Consider the following 9,590-nt stretch of genomic DNA (forward strand, 5'->3'; position numbering starts at 1 on the left):
TTTTTTTTTAATATTTTATTTATTCATTTGACAGACAGAGATCACAAGTAGGCAGAGAGGCAGGCAGTGAGAGAGAGGATGGGAAGCAGGCTCCCTGTAGAGCAGAGAGCCCAATGTGGGGCTTGATCCCAGGACCCTGAGATCATGACCTGAGCCGAAGGCAGAGGGTTTAACCCACTGAGCCACCCAGGCGCCCCAGGACAATACATTCGTGACACTTGCCTCTCCACTTTGATGTTTCAGATGTAGTCCATTACTATATTCTGTTAATCCTTATGCTCCAAGTATTTTTAAAATCTTTTCAGTTTTCTTCATGTCCACCACCCTAATGCAAATAGTTGATCTCTAGCCCCTTCATTATTTCAGTAATTTCCTCAGTGCTTTACTTGAACTTAATTTCTTGTGGATCTTATACTTTTTCAATCATTTTAATAAGAATTGGCAAGAGGTATTAATAACTTTTGCCTTAGCGTCTCTAATTTTTAATAAAGCATATGATATATTTTTCTAAGGATCACAGTTTCCTAGACTCTACAGCTTCTTTTTTTATGATTTGACATTTGTATATATTGAAAAATGATCACCAGAATAAATCTAGTTAGCATTTGTCACCATACTAGTTACAAAAATTTTTCCTAGTCATGAAGTCTTGAAAAATTTACTGTCTTAACCACTTTCAAATATGCAATCGAGTATTACTAATTATAGTCACCATGCTATACAATGCATCCATGACTTATTTATTTTATAATTGGATGTTTGTACCTTTTGACCACCTTCACCATTTTGCCCACTCTCTCCCATCCACCACCCCTGGCAGCTACCATTCTCTGTATCTATGAGCTTGTTTTTGTTGTTGTTGCTGTTTTTTTAAAATTCCACTTATAAATGAGCTCTTAGAATATTTGTCTTTGTCTAATTTATTTCATTAGTATAATGCCTTCAATATCTATCTATGGTGTTGCAAATGGCAATATTTCATTTTTATGGCTGAATAGTATTCCGCGGTGTGTGTGTGTGTGTGTGTGTGTGTGCGCGCGCCATATTTTTTTCCATTGATACATCAGAAGACACTTAGGTTGCTTCCAAATCTTGGTTATTGTCAATAATGCTGCAATGAACATGAAGCTGTATATATCTTTTCAAATGACTGTTTTTGTTTTCTTCAGATAAATACCCAGAAGTGGAAATACTGTATCATATGGTACTTCCATGTATACTTTTTTAAGGTATATCCATATTCTCTCCCATAATGGCTGAACCAATTTACATTCCCACCAACAATGCACAAGGGTTCCCTTTCTGCACATCCCTGCCAACGGTTGTTATTTGTTGTTTTTCTGATAATAGCCATACTAACAGGTATGAGGTGATAGCACATTGTGGTTTTGATTTATAGTTCCTTGATAATTCATGATGTTGAACATCTTTTCATGTACCTGGTGATCATCTGTATGTCTTCTTTGGTAAAATGTCTACCCAGATTCTGGACTCTACAGCTTTTACTCTATTTTTGTCCTAACACACAGTCCACATTCCACTTTCACTTTTACTGTGCATTTCATTAAAAATTAATACTATTTTAAATTGGAATAGTAAACTGTGTTTGTATATGCTCTCCTTCATTTTATTCTCAACACTGCAGTCACAGTGATCCTAGTAAACATAAGCCAGTTCATGTATCTTCTGAATAAAGCTCTCAATATTCCACAAATCGTTCTGAGTGAAACGTTAGATGGACCGCCACAAACTACAGGGGTATACATGGTCAGCCCTTCATTATCTCTCGGAATACATCTCCTGTTGCTCCTCTCTTATTTCCTCTGCTCCAACCATACTATACTCTGCGATTCCTTGAACACAGCAGGCATGCTCCTGCCTCAAAGATGTTTTATACACCCTTACCCCCTGTGTAGAATTCTCTCCCTCAAAATATTAACAAGACCTCTTTCCATACCATATTTAGGCTTTATTTAGCTATCTCCTTTTTAGCCAACTCTCTAAAACTACAAATATCTCAACCCTGTTAGCCCTCTTCTCATTCCCCATGTTAGTTTCTCTTTAGGTTTTTCTGACCTGTTCCAAGGGGGAAGGCAGGGTTTGTTTTTTTTGTTTTGTTTTGTTTTGTTTTGTTTTTTTGTTTGTTTTGTTTTGTTTTTGTTTTTTCTGCTTGTTACTGTCCTGTTAACTAGAATTGTGCCTAGACCATAGAAGTGGTTCAGTAACTATTTTTTGAGTTCACCTTAATAGAATGAATAAGTGAATGATACAGTGTAAATAAATAAATGGTAAAGTATAATAGCTAAGTATTTCAACCTGAAAAAAATATAGGTTTAAGTTCCAGGTCCATCACTTTGCAATTTTAGGTAAATGATGACCTAAACTTCAGTTTCTTTTGGAAAATAATTATAGTACCTTTCATGGGATCATTACAATGATCAAATGATGCTATCCTATAAGATCTCAAAATTATTGGCAATTTTAATTTATCTCACATACTTAATAAAAAACATGCTTAGACTGATTTTTATCCCTGTCATTATGTATATTTAAGGTTACTTAATTAAGAAATGTGATCATTTTCTAAAATGCATCAGCTTTTGAAAATTATACAATACCAAACTATTTCCCTCAAATTCTGACATATCTGGGGTTTTCCTATGGAAAATATTTTTAAATAGAAATATCATTTTTTAATCTTTTAGCCTATAAAATATCAGAAAGATATTTGTTCCTCTATATAATCCTGTCAAATTTTCTTAGGGTCAACCTTCACCTTTCTTTGAGTTCCCCTGTCATGGAGCACTCTAACAACTTTAACCAAGGCATACAACTGCCTTGCTCTTTTTTACAGAATATTATGTTTCTTTAGTTTACCAGAAATAAAAATAACAGAATTTTTAAAATTGTTCACTTCATTGCAATTTAACATAAGATTAAAATGCATTTTACTAAAAAAAATGCATTTTACTTGAAAAAGAGGTTATAATTTCTTGGCACATATTTAATTTATAAATTTAAAAAGTGCTATGGATAGATATAAGGTTTAAGAAAGGGAAACTTACAGGAAATTTTTTTCCAGTATAAGCAAGAATTGCATAATTAGTATTATTTAGATTCTGCAGAGGCAAGTATATCTTGCACCACCCCAGAAAAAAGTCATTCGTGTATTTATGTTCACATATTTTCATAAAGGACATTATATAACAAATCCCAAGTTCTCTTTAAATGGAAAATTATACTAGCCTACTGTTATTGTCATAACCACAACAAATCTGCAAGATTTATAAAACATATCACTCTTAACAGGTCTTGTTGAACTAATTTTTCTATATTCTCAGTCTTTAACAGATATTAAATTTAGATTGTTCTAAATAATAACCATTAATACATTGAAAGGTAAATAAATGCACCATGAAAAATTTTCTAAAAGAAAATTCAAAGAAGTATTTGTTCTAGAATATAATAGTTTGAATTTGGTCTTTAAAATAAAATCTCAAAAATGGGTTATCGTTTTCTTCCTTGGCTTTGGGCAAGACTACACACAGAAGTGACCTTCCCTTTTACTCTATTTTCTGCTCCATTGGTAGAGTTTTGAAGATATCTGCTTTGATATCTTTTCCTTTATACCTTTTTTTTCTAATAAGCCAGGATTTCTGAGTATCTTTTCATACTTATTGTATCTTTCTTATAATCACCTTTTATTTTCTTTGATATTTTCTTTACGAAAGAAAACAAGAGGAAAATAATTTCTATGCTCTTTTTTATATATACTATTTTCTGAGTTGGTTTTATTTTTTAATTTATTTTATTTTATATTTTATTTTATTTTTCAGTTAGAAACTGTTACAACTAGTTCATTTTCAGATCTTCATCTTGGTGCTGGGGCAAGAATCTAGCGTGGGGAATACAAAAGCTAGAACATCGAATGTTTCCCAGGTAGAGAAAATTATATAAGTAGAGGCACAATTGCCTGAAATTTGAACACATCAGGGCATTCTTAACTGACTGACCTACATTCCATGTATTGGAAAGAACAAAGATGAGCACAGAATCATAGGTTGGAACCATTCTGTGAAGAGTCCTGAATGTCAGGTTAGAGTTTATAGCAAACAACTAAATAAAATGTTTTCCAGGTGCAAAGATGGGAAAAAGTATGCATAGATTATAAAATAGTTTAAAGGGTATAACTGGGACACTGCAATCATAGATGTGGGAATTCTCAGTGTCTGAAGGCAAGAACAGCAGAGCACAGTATGGACCAACACTCTGCTCTCCCTTACAGAAAAAAAAAAAAAAAAAACTCACTAAGGGTTTTTTGTTTGTTTGTTTGTTTTTGTTAATATGGAATGCTTCACGAATTTGCATGTCATCCTTGTGCAGGGGCCATGCTAATCTTTTCTGTATCGTTCCAATTTTAGTATATGTGCTGCCGAAGTGAGCACCTCACTAAGTTTTAAAATATATCCATGTTCAAGTATAGCTAGAGAATATTCTCATGGCTAGTGAATTGCTTTAAAAGAGAAACTGATTGGAGGTCAGCTAATAACAACCCCAAAGTCAATTGGCTTCTGATGAAAAAAAGTAACATTTTCTTACTCTGGAGCTGGTAAGCAACAGGGGTGGTCTGTAGGTTCAGGTGTACACTAAAGCATGTCTTTGTCCTTGGATCCAAGACTTCCCAGCACGAGTGTTCTTAGAGTGATGGTGGACCATTATATGGGCAAGCGGGAACAGGTGATGCTTATTAAGTGCCCAGTTTGTTACTAGTGTTTTCTCTCTTCCACCCACATTGTGGAATTTTAAAAAATGAATTTTAAAAAATGAATTTCTAAAATTTCATTGTCTTCGGAAACTAACTATTGTAAGGTGCAACTATAAAAAATAAAATGAGTATTATGAATTATGAGAATTAGATGTTTCAAATTAAATTTGAGGTAGTTTGATAGAAAATATTCTCACCACTTATGAGCCAAATAAGTAAGCAAAAATAAATAAATAGGAAAATATAAAGAAAAATAAGTAAATAAATTAAAATAAGTAAATACATGCATAATGATGACTAATATAAATTTCTACTTTACTTTTGTCTACACTAAATTTATTTAAATATCTGTACCCTCTTTGTAACCAAACTTGTCACAATATTTGATAACTTAAGAATGAGTAAATCTTTTTGGAAGTAATTTGCCATGCAAATTTGTGTAAGAAAATGTCTTAAATGATGAAATTTTCACCATTATTTCATATTTGTTCACTTTTCGATTTGAGGCTATTTCCAGACAAACCCAGATGAGACTACAAGACAGTAGACTGTAGGCTGCTTCTATGACTTTTTTGGCACCAATTTGAGAATTCGTATTTTTCTTTGAGCTAATGTATTGTGAAAATGTATCTTTTTTTAACGATTTTATTTATTTGAGAGAGAGTGAGTGAGAAAGGGTCTTCTCTTTTTTAATTGAGGTATAATTAATGCTGAACTCTTATAAACATTCAGAGTTGAATTTGTTTTCACCAATTTGGGAGTTATAGATTGTCAGGATTGCTGAGGTTTATCTGCAACAAGAAATTGTGACCTTTTTCATCTTAATGTTGATTATTTTATATTTTTACTTGCATTTAGATCTTTGTAGATATGCTAATCTCAAATAATATATTTGTCTCTTTAATAATTGCTGTCTTTCATCTTAGTTGATATGGACTAGCGAAGAGTATTCATATACATTAATTACTACTTACATTAAAATATAGTATAAAACGTTATGACAGGAATTAGCAGATCATTGTACAATTTTTATAGTGTTCATTCTCTAATTTTTATAGTGTTCAAAATAATTATAAAAATTACTCTAATGATGAACATGTTAACTTATCCTGTATATATGTATTGTACATTTATTTTTAATGTGTTTAATATTAGAAGACCAAAGAAACCTTTAATTTGGAATTAATTGACTCAGAGAAATTTTTTGTTCTATTCTTTAATATCACAGAATAATTTTGTGATAGAAAGGCCTGATGATCCATAAATTCAAGCATACCCTAATTTATTTTTGGAAAGTTCCAGCAGTCTTCTTTTGTTTTTTTATTTGCTTAGCTTTGAAACTATACTATTAAAAGTTCAGAGAAGAAGTAATCTAAAAGGGAAAAAATTACATTCATTTTTAATATGTATATATTGAAAAGGACAATATATTTTGGCATAGCCACAATACATGCTAAGTTGTTTATTAAGACTAGTTCTAATATACTGAAGTATAAAAACAGGTCAAGAACAATGGCTCTTATATTTTTGAGGAAGTGTGTTTCTAGAATTTCAGATTATTTGATGTTTTAATAAATATACTTGAAAATGAGGTGATGAAGTATATACATATTGATGGCCATAATGACCATTTAAAATATTTATCAAGATATCCAAAGAAATCCTTCCTATTTACTTACCACTGTTAAGAAACCATTGCCATAAAGAATACCAGATGGGCTGGCATGGAGGCATGTGCAGTAGATGACCCCTTACATTATCTATTTTTCAGATGTTCTTGTGAATTAAAAAGTAATAATAATCCCGGAAACTTAATGACTAGAGATTTGTTTCTTAACCATAAGGTTTTTAACCAGATTAAAAAGAAATATACCTTAGTCAAATCACACTCGAAAAAAAAGTTTTTTCATTGTTAAGAGTATGATTAAGTTTCTGTGGAAGAAACTAGAAAGATAGAAAGTGAAGTTTGCTGGGTGGGGGTCTAATAATTGCACCTAGGCTCTGGCTTTTGTACAAATGTTAACTTGTAAATTTGAAAATGCAGAATATTGTTTTATCATGAAGGAACTGGCCCTCAAACAGACTGTGAAAGATTATATAATTTGCTTATAATTCCTCCTCCCATTTTTACCATTGATTAGTATGATTCGCTGGGATTATAACAAAGTTCCACGTCATGGCTGTGGGTGAGTCCGTATGATTTGCTTTAGCCAATACAATGTGGGTGGAAGAGAGAAAACACTAGTAACAAACTGGGCACTTAATAAGCATCACCTGTTCCCGCTTGCCCAACTAGGGTTGATGAGTGTTTCTGTTGTTTTTGTTTCTAAAAAGCAATTGCCAAATTCTGAAAGACATAATGCATATTTTTAGGAAAGTTGTATGTATTTGTTTAAACTATCAACAAATATGACCACAGTAACTTTTTTAAATAAATTAAACCAATAGTATAAAGTATGACTCATTATGGCTAAACTTAAATGTTGTTTAATAAAAGATAGTAGGAATCAACTAAACACTTCTGTTAAGGGTATTTATTTTTATCACCGTGTATACATTTTACTATCACTATTAATTTTTGTAACATACATCTGAAAGCTTGAAAACAGCATTACTTTTTCTGCCAGCTTCATTTATTTTTATCTGCTACCTAAGGAGAATTTATATATTTTTATTCGAGCTAAAATACAAAATTTGGTCATTCTGAAATGTGTCAAATTTAGCTTACCTACGTGAAAGTGATTAAAAACTTTTTAGAGGTTTAAATTAGAATACATAAAAGCTAAGTTGAATATCTAAACTGAAGTTTTTCTTGTTTCAAAAGTTACAGATGTCTCTGTTTAAAAAAAACAATTCAATAAATATTTACTATGCTCCTCTTTTGTGCTAAATCTTTGAGGCATTCACAGTGAAAGGAAAGATACTTTGTACCTTACCATATTTGCAGTATTGGTTCCTTAAAGTTAGTAGTTTAACATCACTCTCTAGTGATTCCCTGTTGCTTTTTTGTACCTGGAAATTCCTACTGATAAGTCTCTTGCTCTGGGCTCATCCAATGATGTTTTTGTCTCTTCCACCCACATTGTATTGGCCAAAACAGGGGAGGGACCAGAGAAAGTTAATGGTTTGCTCTTACTTCAAACTGCATTTGTTAAATGTAGGCTGGGAAGAAAGAGGTTAAGGAGGAGCAACTTGCAATCCATTTTGCTCCCATTCCTGAGGCTGGGGGGCTCACTCAAATAGAAAGAGAGCAGTTGATCTTGGAGTAATTTCTTTATGAACATAGTAAAAACTGGACTTCTGGCAAACAAAGCAAGGATATATGCCAGCAAAAAGGGTCTCTATGACCATAAAATATATGCTCCCTCAAGTATATTGAGTGCTGGATGCCCATGATCTAATATTGCTTATGATAAACAATCCTGGAATCTATAGATGAATACTGCATAGCTCCCCGAAAAATGTCACACACGCTATATATCTATCTGAATAAAAAACGGGCATCTTTATAACTGAACTTGATCCTATTATCTAGGAGATTATGCACTTCCCTAATTTGAGACTTTGACTTTTAAGTTGGTCAGGAGGGTACATCCCAGAGGGTAGAAAAACACACTGCAAATACTGAAACTCTTCTTGTATCAGCTGTGCCTCTTAAAAGCTTATTTACTTGAAATTATTAATAAATTTTGAAATGGAATAAAATATTTGATTTGTGTGAGTTGGATTTCAATTGGATCCTCTATGTTAACTCATGCTTAATGAATGTTTAGTGGGATTGGCACGTTTGTTTTCTAATAAAGAAGAGTACACACAAAAGGAGACTAGCTTCCTTGTCCACATTTCTTGTTTTTAAGAAAATCTATGGAACATTTTTGAATTTCTATAGTTTAGCTTTCTCTTTAGATTCCTTTAGAAAAATTTCAATTCAGATAATATTTTGGAAGAATACAGATGTCTATAATTTAAGTAATAAGGCTGATCACTTTTTCAGTTTAACTGAAGTCTACCACATGACATTTAGTTTAAAAATTCATTTGAGAATTTGTATACTCATTGCAAAATTAATCAGGCAGAAATGGGTTTTCCCTATGAAGATTTTCTCTTATTTGTTTTCTTGTGCCATTTCAATTTCCGTCTAAGAACAACTTCTCCATTGTTGAAAATGCGAACACTTAAAATGCTTGATGAATGTGTTACCTGGGTTTAAGTGCCCCTCAGGAATACTGGGCAGCTGCCTTCCTTTTATTGTTTCTGCAACTGCTCTGGGCTTTCTTCCCACTGGAAGCATTTTCACTGAATATCTACTTATATAATTATCCCCATGTGATAAAAGACAACTTCCATGTGTTTGCCTGAACCCATCCATATCTACATTCCAAAATAAGAAAACAAAATGTCTAAATATCTTTGTAAATTGTTATCAAGATGTAAGAGAATGTGGTATGGTATAGAAGAACGATACATCTTCATGAAAAATCAAATGTATGGTATACAGTATAAGTTAGCCACTAACTTAAGAAATGATTGTAACATACATTTACAGGAGATGTTTTGTTGGATAGAATGACTGGATAAAAATTATATTTTTAAGTCAATCACTGTCATTAAGCTACCAATTTCTGAAAAAAAAAAAAAAACCAGCATAAAATACAACTGCATAACTAAATAAATGATACAAGTGACAGGAAAAGGAGGTTCTCTTTTTGACCAGTGGGTCAGGTATTGTGACCAGATGAGACCATATGCACAGATGTTCCATCAACTGTCATGGAAATTTAACCAGAGAGTTGTTCAAGTTTCCCTGTTCAATTTCTAAATGATG

At 32.3% G+C, this 9,590-nt stretch overlaps 1 non-coding gene across 1 annotated transcript; it reads right to left on the reverse strand.

The window, feature by feature from the left end:
* Nucleotides 1–4,338: 4,338 nt before the first annotated feature.
* LOC116868232 lies at nucleotides 4,339–4,445 on the reverse strand. Its single transcript, XR_004382775.1, has one exon. It is a non-coding gene; the product is annotated as a U6 spliceosomal RNA (small nuclear RNA).
* Nucleotides 4,446–9,590: the final 5,145 nt, after the last annotated feature.

The sequence above is a fragment of the Lontra canadensis genome, unplaced genomic scaffold (assembly GCF_010015895.1).
Source record: "Lontra canadensis isolate GAN:19392208 unplaced genomic scaffold, GSC_riverotter_1.0 scaffold14, whole genome shotgun sequence".
In the NCBI taxonomy this organism is placed as follows: Eukaryota; Metazoa; Chordata; class Mammalia; order Carnivora; family Mustelidae; genus Lontra; species Lontra canadensis.